Source organism: Protopterus annectens, chromosome 8.part1, assembly GCF_019279795.1.
Source record: "Protopterus annectens isolate FY-2018-M chromosome 8.part1, PAN1.0, whole genome shotgun sequence".
NCBI lineage: Eukaryota > Metazoa > Chordata > Ceratodontiformes > Protopteridae > Protopterus > Protopterus annectens.
Genome location: NC_056742.1, coordinates 80,335,097 through 80,347,811, shown reverse-complemented (window position 1 = coordinate 80,347,811; position 12,715 = coordinate 80,335,097).

Sequence of the window (12,715 nt, the reverse complement as noted above, 5' to 3'; positions counted from 1 at the left end):
TAGTGATTATATAGTGAAAAGGCAAAAATAAATAAATAACAACAAGAATGAACACCAAAACATTAAAAAAAATCCTTTCAAATTCAAATAAGCCCCAATGGTCATTTGACTGAAACAAAAACCATTAAAGCAAAGACTAAACTACCAAATATATATTTGTTTTAATGGAGACAAGCTTCCCTTATAACCTGAAACTTAACAATACCAACTCCACAGTCACACCACTTTGGAGGATGGAGGAATCTCCCTCAAGACAGGAATCAGTGCTGCTCCACAGTAAAAGATGTAACAATAATGACTCCCCAACAGCGATAGAGCACACTAAGCACACACACCGACTAAGAAAACAGAATTATGTGGAACCACTATGTAAATATCAAAACCAGTGGCAGCTGGTCATTTCAAAAAAAAAGAGTCTGCAGGAAGTAATTGAATGGATGGATTTAAATTAAGGGGTCTATGTCACATTACTGAAGTTTTAAAAGCTTGAATCACTAAAGTTCGAACTTTAATGATCGAACTGTTAAAACTTCGAATATAACAAAAAAAACTTTTTTGAAACAAAACAAAACAAAAAAAAGTGTAAGCAGGGCGGAAAGCTGCCCTGCACCCCCATGTGGGGGGCTGCGCCCCCCACACCACCCGCTCTTTAAATATACCAACTCAGAGATCGCGCTACAGTGTAGGAAATGGAAATCTTCCATTTGTGCAATGTAGTGAACTGAAGTGCGATCTCAGAGTTGGTATATTTAAGTAGCGGGGGTGTGGGGGTGCAGGGGGGCTTGCCCCCCTGCTTACACCTTTTTTATTTTCTTGATTTGTTTCAAAAATGTTTTTTTTTTCATATTCAAAGTTTTAAAAGTTCAATAATTAAAGTTCGACCTTTAGTGATTCAAACTTTTAAAACTTCGATAATGTGATATAGACCCAAATTAAGTGGGGGTGGGTCTTTATTGAAGCAGGTCAATGGTCATTATCTGTGATGAAACAACAGATGAGGGACATTCACTTTCATCCACAGACTGCCTCAGTGTGTAGCCATTCATCACAGCCAAATTAATATTTATATAGACGTTAGATGTCTGGCCTCAATCAAGCCCAGGCTTTGGTAAAATGGAGCTCTAGGCAAAGGACTCCATGGCCCTGTTGCCCACTGGTGCCCTCTGCATTTCTCCAGTGCACTCCCCCATTTTTTCCACATGCTGACTCCACAATGTCCAGACAAGTTACTTCTTTCTTGCTATTCCACACTTTGTTGCACTTTTTTGTCACCCCCCCCACACACACACACACACACACACACTCACTGCTTTTAAAACACCCTGACTGGCCAAAACTGTTGTATTAAGTGTGGAGTAAGTAAGTGAATTAAGGCAGAGACTTGTATATGCTAGACTCTAAAAATAAATAGAGTTCTAGAAGATCTGAAGTACATCTTGGAGCTTTTTTACAGCTTTTTGATTTAATGATAACCTGAACAAAGAAATCATGAGACAAAACACATAAGCCAGCACAGGTCAGGAAATCATGAGTAAGGAACAATATTCAGTCTTATTTTTTTATTTCAAAGTAAAATAAGTTGTGTCTCAAACCTGATATTTAAAGCTATGAAAATTGTTGTTCCCCAATAAACTGAGAAGATAAATGTAAGAATATAGAAATCCTGTCTATAGCGCCTGCCTACCCCCTCCAAGAAGACATACCCTGGGATTCAATAAACAAAAAAATTGAGCAGGAATAGTGTAGCCATTCCTGCATGGAATATGGCCACCGAGTGATCCAGTAAACATCCAAAAACAAGCAAACAGAGGACAACCACGTCGATAAAAGTACCAAAAAACTTTATTTCCACAGATGAGCGCTTTCAGGCCATATGCCCTTCATCAGATAACACACAGTATAAAACCTCACATATTTAAAATAAATATCAACCTATCACATTTCAATAAAAAGCCCTCCTTTTCCTTAGGATGGGTTTTAAAGGTATATACCCATTAATACCAGGAGACCTATCTGCTCCTAATCACACTATCCACCTGGTTTCAGCACATTCAGTTTCATTTACCAAATTGCCCCCCCTGGTGTTTGGAATCACAACCTGCATCACCATAAATAGAAATGAATATGTAGGGTTATCCTTCACATGTAATGCCAAAGCATTACGCTCATTACCAAGTCTAATATCTGATAAATGTTTGTAAATTCTGGTCTTAAACATATTATTGGTTTTCCCTACATAGTAAGTTTCACATCCTTGACATACAGCTATATATACCAAATTCCTAGTTTTACAATCAGTATATCCTTCAAAAACATATTGTTTATTTGTCCTGGGATGTACAAATATTTGAGATTGCAATATGAAGTGATAAGCCTTACATTGATAACATGGGAAGGTACCTTTACTATTAATCTTAATATTTCTCTTATTACTGGGTTCCTTACATAATATATCCTTTAGATTCTTATTCCTCCTAAAAATAAATTTCGGAGCATTCCCTATTTGTGTCTTAAGCTCTGGGTCAGTGTATAATATTTGCCAGTGTCGTTTAATGATATCACAAATGTTGCCCACGTCACTGCTATAAGTGAGGACCATTTTGATGCCCTCACTATCATTTCCCTTGGTAAATATTTATTTATTTTTTCTTTACCCCTTCATGCATCCTTCTATTCATCCATGGTTTAGCTGTATTCTTCCTCTTCATTTTACTATGATCTATTAGGGAGCCAGTCCTATCAGATTTATACCCTGTACCTATTAGATTCCATTGGAAGCATTCCACTTCCTCATTAAATTTGTTATCATCACTGCATATCCTGGAAATCCTACACACTTGACCTTTAACTATGTTGTCAAAAGTGTGTCTTGGATGCATACTACTATAATGAAGTGAGTTGTTATGCCAACATTCTTTTTTAAATAGTGACGTGGTAACTTTCCCCATCACATCCCTTTCTATTCTAACATCTAAAAAATCTATATTACTGGTGGAATAATGAATGGTAAATCTAAAAAATGCATAACTATCTTCTAAATACTGAACAAACATTTCTAACTGTTGTACATCTCTATCCCATATGAAAAAAACGTCATCCATGAAACGTACATAAAAACGCAAATATCGTGTCCATGTATGTGTAGAATTAAATATAACCTGATCTTCCCAATGCGCCAATACCAAGTTGGCGTACGAATTGACACAGGGTGTACCCATGGCAACACCCTGTTTCTGTCTATAATACATGCCCTGACAAGCAAATATGTTGTTTTCCAAAACTATTTGCAATAATTTACACACACATTGAACCTCATCATCATTAAGCTGTGTTTTACAGCATAATAATTGTTCTATTGCTTGAACTCCATAGACATTGTCAATAACAGTAAATAAATTATTAACATCCAATGTCACAAACATTGACCTTGTCTCATTACTTGTTAATAAATATTCTGAAACAGAACCCAAAAAAATGTGCTGTGTCCCTTAAAATCCTTGGAACATCCTCCACTATAGGTCTCAGTGTAGTCTCCAACCAGATGGATATGTGCTCAGTGACCCAACCCCTACCTGACACAATAGGTCTCAGGGGTGGGTCTTTAGCATCCTTATGAATCTTAGGGAGGGCTTTAAACATCTGTGTAACAGGATTTTGTATGAATAAAAAAATATCTTAGGTCCTCATTAATAAAACCTGCTGAAGTGGAATGCTTCCAACGGAATCTAATAGGTACAGGGTATAAATCTGATAGGACTGGCTCCCTAATAGATCATAGTAAAATGAAGAGGAAGAATACAGCTAAACCATGGATGAATAGAAGGATGCATGAAGGGGTAAAGAAAAATAAAAATAAAATATTTACCAAGGGAAATGATAGTGAGGGCATCAAAATGGTCCTCACTTATAGCAGTGACGTGGGCAACATTTGTGATATCATTAAACGACACTGGCAAATATTATACACTGACCCAGAGCTTAAGACACAAATAGGGAATGCTCCGAAATTTATTTTTAGGAGGAATAAGAATCTAAAGGATATATTATGTAAGGAACCCAGTAATAAGAGAAATATTAAGATTAATAGTAAAGGTACCTTCCCATGTTATCAGTGTAAGGCTTGTCACTTCATATTGCAATCTCAAATATTCGTACATCCCAGGACAAATAAACAATATGTTTTTGAAGGATATGCTGATTGTTAAACTAAGAATTTGGTATATATAGCTGTATGTCAAGGATGTGAAACTTACTATGTAGGGAAAACCAATAATATGTTTAAGACCAGAATTTACAAACATTTATCAGATATTAGACTTGGTAATGAGCGTAATGCTTTGGCATTACATGTGAAGGATAACCCTACACATTCATTTCTCTTTATGGTGATACAGGTTGTGATTCCAAACACCAGGGGGGGCAATTTGGTAAATGAAACTGAATGTGCTGAAACCAAGTGGATAGTGCGATTAGGAGCAGATAGGTCTCCTGGTATTAATGGGTATATACCTTTAAAACCCATCCTAAAGAAAAGGAGGGCTTTTTATTGAAATGTGATAGGTTGATATTTATTTTAAATATGTGAGGTTTTATACTGTGTGTTATCTGATGAAGGGCATATGGCCTGAAAGCGCTCATCTGTGGAAATAAAGTTTTTTGGTACTTTTATCGATGTGGTTGTCCTCTGTTTGCTTGTTTTTGGATATTCGTGGATCTGCTACGTACAGAGGACTTTGGTGCAATAGACTGTTTTTTCTTAGCTTTGTGTATACTGGTATCTTTCTCTTAGCACACATGTCGGAGTTTAATGAAGGAAGTTTGGAAATGGCTTATAATCCTAGAGGAACGTTGGACAAATTGACCAATGAAGCAGATGGTAGGAACTTGCTTCATAAAGTCAACCCTCTACTTCATTTAGACATACAATGCTTGACTAATATGGATTCTGATGCAGAAGTGAATAATGAAGGTGAGCCTGAATTTCAAGAGTTGGCCCTGAAGCTGTATAAAGATGTTATGAGACTGAAGCGGCTTCAGTGGCAAAGATTTCATCTAGAGGCATGCCTGAAATATAATGTAATCCCTAGGGGCATGCGAGTTTTATGCATGCCGACACAGGGTGAACTGTATCCTGACCTTTTAGCCAAATGGCAGGAAATTAACCTGCAAACTAGTTTATCCTACATATGTTTGTTGCTAGAACACTTCAGCCCTATTGAACAACAACTTGTTAGAGACATTCAAGAGTCACAAAAGGATATGGAGAATCGCTTTTCGGAGGAGCATCAGGTGGAGAGATTAAATAATATTTTTTACTCAGCGTCAGTGTATGACAGCAAATTACAACAAATTAAGACCAAAAAATTAGAGCGAGATCTCAAGCATTTCTCCCTGAATAATATATTCAGTTGGCCTAGGGGTAGAGCAGACACTATTGAGAGGCATATGGGCGCCACCAATAGGGAGCCAGCCCCTAACCAACAAATGGAGGAGAGATTAGCACGCAAAGAGAAAACCATCAATAGTAAACAGAGTACGTGCCCTCCACTTCCTGGTTCTACGGTCAATCCCTTGCATACAACAGCCACAGTGTGTATGCCTTGCAACACGGAGGAAATACGACAAGGACATTCTGTTAACAATGATTCCAGCAATGTTGGACTAATGCAGTGAGCCAGACCAAAGAATGTTTCTAACGTTTACAGCAGAACTTTTCCAATGCTGCTAGCACCAGTGCGCAAGAAGAATGTTCGCAGATGGAGTGCGTCGCAGACAAATGAACACAAGAGACGAAAGGTGTCAGAATGACTAGGGGGGTCAGTGACAATGGTGATATTGTTGTTAATATTTCAGATATTATTCTGGATGATATAACATTGGAAGTACTCAATAAGGGACTAACGTTTATACCGGAGGCTCTAGCAGAGCACAGTCAGGTGATTTTAGATATTTTAAGTTTCACAAGAAATGTAATGTTACAACAGATGTATCAGGATACTAGAAATGTTATTAGTAATGCAAATGAAAATGTAAGCAATGTTTTAAAACTTAAACATCCTAGCACCTTCATGCCAATTTTTAATCCAGCATTAAATGTTTTCATTAGAATGTGTGAACAAGAATTTGAAGAATATTTTAATAGTTTTAGGAAGAAAAAGTTTCATAATTTAACCCTTGAACAGAAAAAAGCGTTACAAGAATTAACACAACATGAAAACATCATTGTGAAACAAGCAGATAAGGGGGGGAGGGCAATTGTTATAATGAACAAATCAATGCATTGCTCCAAATTAAATGTGATGCTTAGTGACATGCACACTTTTATTAGGATGAATCCCATTATGGTTAATAACCACATAGGTAAAGTACACAATTCTATTAGGAACATGCATTCAGCAGGTTTTATTAATGAGGACCTAAGAGATTTTTTATTCATACAAAATCCTGTTACACCGATGTTTAAAGCCCTCCCTAAGATTCATAAGGATGCTAAAGACCCACCCCTGAGACCTATTGTGTCAGGTAGGGGTTGGGTCACTGAGCACATATCCATCTGGTTGGAGACTACACTGAGACCTATAGTGGAGGATGTTCCAAGGATTTTAAGGGACACAGCACATTTTTTGGGTTCTGTTTCAGAATATTTATTAACAAGTAATGAGACAAGGTCAATGTTTGTGACATTGGATGTTAATAATTTATTTACTGTTATTGACAATGTCTATGGAGTTCAAGCAATAGAACAATTATTATGCTGTAAAACACAGCTTAATGATGATGAGGTTCAGTGTGTGTGTAAATTATTGCAAATAGTTTTGGAAAACAATGCATTTGCTTGTCAGGGCATGTATTATAGACAGAAACAGGGTTTTGCCATGGGTACACCCTGTGCCAATTCGTACGCCAACTTAGTATTGGTGCATTGGGAAGATCAGGTTATATTTAATTCTACACATGCATGGACCCAATATTTGCGTTTTTATATACGTTTCGTAGATGACATTTTTTTCATATGGGATGGAGATGTACAACAGTTAGAAATGTTTGTTCAGTATTTAGAAGATAGTTCTGCATTTTTTAGATTTACCATTCATTATTCCACCAGTAATATAGATTTTTTAGATGTTAGAATAGAAAGGGATGTGACGGGGAAAGTTACCACATCACTATTTAAGAAAGAATGTTGGCACAACAACTTACTTCATTATAGTAGTATGCATCCAAGACACACTTTTGACAACATAGTTAAAGGTCAAGTGTGTAGGATTTCCAGGATATGCAGTGATGATAACAAATTTAATGAGTAAGTGGAATGCTTCCAACGGAATCTAATAGGTAGAGGGTATAAATCTGATAGGACTGGCTCCCTAATAGATCATAGTAAAATGAAGAGGAAGAATACAGCTAAACCATGAATGAATAGAAGGATGCATGAAGGGGTAAAGAAAAATAAAAATAAAATATTTACCAAGGGAAATGATAGTGAGGGCATCAAAATGGTCCTCACTTATAGCAGTGACATGGGCAACATTTGGGATATTATTAAACGACACTGGCAAATATTATACACTGACTCAGAGCTTAAGACACAAATAGGGAATGCTCCGGAATTTATTTTTAGGAGGAATAAGAATCTAAAGGATATATTATGTAAGGAACCCAGTAATAAGAGAAATATTAAGATTAATAGTAAAGGTACCTTCCCATGTTATCAGTGTAAGGCTTGTCACTTCATATTGCAATCTCAAATATTTGTACATCCCAGGACAAATAAACAATATGTTTTTGAAGGATATACTGATTGTAAAACTAAGAATTTGGTATATATAGCTGTATGTCAAGGATGTGAAACTTACTATGTAGGGAAAACCAATAATATGTTTAAGACCAGAATTTACAAGCATTTCTCAGATATTAGACTTGGTAATGAGCGTAATGCTTTGGCATTACATGTGAAGGATAACCCTACACATTCATTTCTATTTATGGTGATACAGGTTGTGATTCCAAACACCAGGGGGGGCAATTTGGTAAATGAAACTGAATGTGCTGAAACCAGGTGGACAGTGTGATTAGGAGCAGATAGGTCTCCTGGTATTAATGGGTATATACCTTTAAAACCCATCCTAAGGAAAAGGAGGGGTTTTTATTGAAATGTGATAGGTTGATATTTATTTTAAATATGTGAGGTTTTATACTGTGTGTTATCTGATGAAGGGCATATGGCCTGAAAGCGCTCATCTGTAGAAATAAAGTTTTTTGGTACTTTTATCGATGTGGTTGTCCTCTGTTTGCTTGTTTTTGGATATTCGTGGATCTGCTACGTACAGAGGACTTTGGTGCAAGAGACTGTTTTTTTCTTAGCTTTGTGATCCAGTAAACATGCCTGGGGATGTGCAAAGCCTAGCAACACTATTCTGCCACGGACATGACTGGATTATGCTAATTACCTCATTTGCTATTTAAAACCATGCAAATGAGGTCAATTAGTGATCCAGTAAGCAGGCAGGCATCTGTGGCAGAATAGTGTAGCATGCAGGAATGTATTTGGCTACTAGTTGAATACATTTCTGCAAAAATCAAAATGGAGGCATGACAGCTGAAACTAAATGCAGCGATAATGACTCCCCAACAACGATACAGCACACTAAGCACACAAACTGACTAAGAAAACAGAGTGCATTCTGTAAATATATGGCCATTGACATGGAAAAGTGTTGCAAAATTATACAAATAATTTATTTTTTGGCCGATCTCGACAGTTTAAGTATAGGGCAGTGGCATGTTAACAGGATCATACCGAAAATAAAAAAAAATGTGAAAAGGCAATGTTAAGTGAAATCTGCATTTTTCTATTATGGTCTATGGCATGTAGAATAAAAACAATAGCAGGGAACAGTGGTTGCTAAGGGGAAAGGCTCTGGTGTAGTGCTGTAATTAGGGACTAAGGCAGTGGAGTATGTTAATGAGGGAAATTTACTGAATCACAAAAAGAAGCAAAGTGCCAAACTGCATCTAACTGTGTAGGTGCTATAAGGCAGTGGTGTAAGCAGAAAAGCAGCAGACATGAAAAGGGGATGTCTCATGCTTGGTGTAAGCACATTGGATCACCACAGCTCCCAGATGAGCTTAGCTAAGCATAGCTAAGCAAGGGTGTGTGTCTGAGGCTGTACTGACTTATTCCATGAAATTAAAAGCTTGTTTGTGTCTAAGGAAGGGCCATTTCTCATTGTTTACATTAGCTAAATGGGTTTGCATGGTGCACACTGGGTCTAAAAAAAAAAATAAATCTGGAAATAGCAGGACTGTTTACATTTGGGCAGCAGGTTTGCATGGTATGCCTTGGGACTTAAAAGGAGTGGAAATGGGAAGGGGGAAAAAAAGGGAAAAAAAGGGAAATAGCAGAATACAAGCAATCAAGTGCAAATAACATAGCTGGCAGGTAGAATGCATCATAATCAGCCAATCATACAGGCAGCATCTGCAGCGCAAAACTATGCAAACACCTTACAGTCTGTTTTTTTTCTGCAAACTCTGCACCATTGGTGTACACATGCAGGAAGATTTTAACTGAAAACATGTTAGGGACTGCCATTGCTTTGATCCATCAGTATGTGCTACAGGCTGAGGGCGGTGAGGAAGATAATGCTGACAACCGCCACAGACAGAGGAGAAGGAGAAGAGTGTTCCGACCCAGGGTAATTTACCAGGGGCTACATGATATGGAAATAGTAGAGCACTAGAAGGTGGGAAGAGACATCCTTCAGAAAATCATCGAGCTGTGCCAGCCTCAACTCAGACCCAGAGCCAACAGAGGGGAACCCATCCCAGTGGATACCAAGGCATGTGTAGCCTTAAGAATAATAGCTACAGGTACTTTCTAAAGACCTACTGGGGATATCATAGGGGTCTTGCAGGCATCCACATCCAGGGTACTCCACCAATTCCTGGATGCCATCCTAACACATGCCTGTGAGCACATTTACTTCCCCAACACTCATGAGGAGAAGACTAGTGTCTCTTCTACCATGTAGCAGAATACCCAGAGGTACTGGGTGCGATAGACTGCACACACATCTACATCAAAGCACACCCAGTAAGACTCTGAAGGGTAAGATGTCTGAAACTCAATTGTATGGCATTACAATCTAACCTGTGGTCTCTAGTGATATGCCTCTATTCTCCATGACAGGGTACAATACTATGCTAAATGGAACCAACATGTAAAGGCAATATTAGCACAGTCTGTGCAAATGTGCGCTGTTGACAGGTGTGTCCCCACACCCATATTCACAGAGAAATGCAGTAACATGTACGTTTGTAGGGTAATAGCAGCAGAGCACACATTGCCATGGTTGTCCCAATCAACATGATAACCTGTTGCATATCCACAATATGCAGGGGTCAATGAGCTCTGCATATGTGTGGGGAATACTGTCAGGATGTGGCCAGCAAATTCTCATGGCTGTTGTGTCCTAGTGGCCTAGGTACAGTACTGTGGTAGACAGGGCCATGTTCCACAAAATGCAGTGCCAACTATTTTGCATGTCAGCTACACCTACGGTGGGAGTTATACACACTGTCCAGATGTCAATATCCATTACTGTCTGGAAGCTGAACAGGTCATTTACAGGGGGCCACACATATGAAGAGTACACAGGTTGGAGTAACCTACATAGTGCCTACCATACCTTACAACTGTACAGACCTTTTGCAGAATGTACACAGGTTTGCATTATATCTGTAGTGTCTTTATTCTGAAATAGTGTCTGTCTGGCAAATCATTGACAAACCATGGAAGTCTAAAGTCAGAAAATATTGATGGATTGTAGTGTCTCAGACTTCATACCCTATAGTAAAATGCATGCTAATGCAAAATCTGTTATTGTATCACCCTTCCAGGTTTGTAAGGCCAATAGTTACAATGGTCTGTATATTTAGGCCTTTGTCACCTAATTACGGCTTTGTCCTGATGTCTGGCTCACATACATAGAGAGGTATGGTACTTAGCACAGCAGTGCATTCTGTCACTTACCATTGTCACCCTAGGGGGGTCCACTGCCTGACAGCCTGGGAACATATGAGTGACAGAATGCACTGCCTTACTGCAGATGACCTGCAGCAGTCTCACATGGCCTACAGGCCTCTGGCAAAGACCCATGCCTCATCCATAATGCCTTTGGAGGGAATGTCATGGAGTCCATACTACCAACATAACACAGTCAACAAAATGCAAATGTAAGGCCATGCTGCTAAATGCTACTAGCATACCTTTCAAACTCATAGAGGAAGAAATCTGGACAAAGCCAAACATAATGATGGGATAAAGGCCCAACTATAGGGACACATTTTTAATATTGCTCTCATAATGTTAGACAGTTGATAGACTAACAGAGGATGTGTGTAGTAGCATGGATGTCATGAAGGGTACGAAGTCTGAAACTCTAATGTTCTGTCAGTATTCCCTGAATGCAACCCTGAGTGACTTGCAAGAAATGTGCTAGAAAACCACAATGTTAAGAGAAACTGACCAGATATATGAGGCATGAATCTGGATAATCTGTGAGAATCTGTATAGTTGACAGGTATGGCCACACCAGAATATGATTTTTCAGGTAAGAAGAATACCGCACAACCAGGAGATCCACATCCAGCATATCATCAAGGTGCTGGACCTTTTACACAGCTTCATCAGTCAGTCAGCTGTAGCCACACCTCCCAACTGGCTGGCTTGTGCAAGAATTTCTAGCCTTTACCTCATAATATAGGTTCGTGCATCATCCATCTTGTATTTCTCTGGTAAGTAACTGTGATGATCCAATTATATCTGTCAGTAGGTAATGACATAATACAGTACAGTGTCAAACATTGCATATGTCAGAAAATTTCTGCTAAAACACACCCTGTCACTCAAGCAACTCATACATTGATAAAAGCAATAGTTACAGTAACCCCTATGTTTGGCCCATTGTTTCCCCATATTGACAGCCTATCTCCAAATATCTAGCACAAACAGGTTGCAAGGTATGGCTGTAGCACACAACACCCCGGACTGGAGTGCAACTATCCCTGGAATGGATTGCCACACTTACTATAGAACCTCATACTCAGCATGCTCCTACACTTAGAGAAGTGAAGTGCATGTCTGAAACCACATCGGACTATATATTTTTGTATTGTGAAAATGTCTTGCATACACACAGCTATGTAAACCCAACTGCCTCCACACAAACCCATCAACAGGATTACCCACAGCTAGCTGCAGGTGGCACATACGTGGTATAGCTGCATTTGTTGTGTGTGATACACACACACACATATATATGGGCAACATATTACAATATGTCAAGTATAGACACACATAGACATTGGAAAGAGAGGGACAGACAGTGATAGAATGAGACACACAGGGAGACACACACACAAAGTGAGTCATACATAGGGATACCCTGAATGGCAAAGAGTGATGTCCTGCTGCAGACAGTTGCATACTTGTTGTAACCACTGGCATGTGCCAGCATGAAGATGAGATTCATTGTCTGATGGTACAGAGGTGGGGATTGGAATATCACATCACCTACCTTTATGTGTGTGTGTGTGTGTGTGTGTGTGTGTGTGTGTGTGTGTGTGTGTGTGTGTGTGTGTGTCTGTCTGTCTCTCTGTAGGTCTACATATTATAATGACTTACCCACCCAGTACACTTCCCATTGCCCTA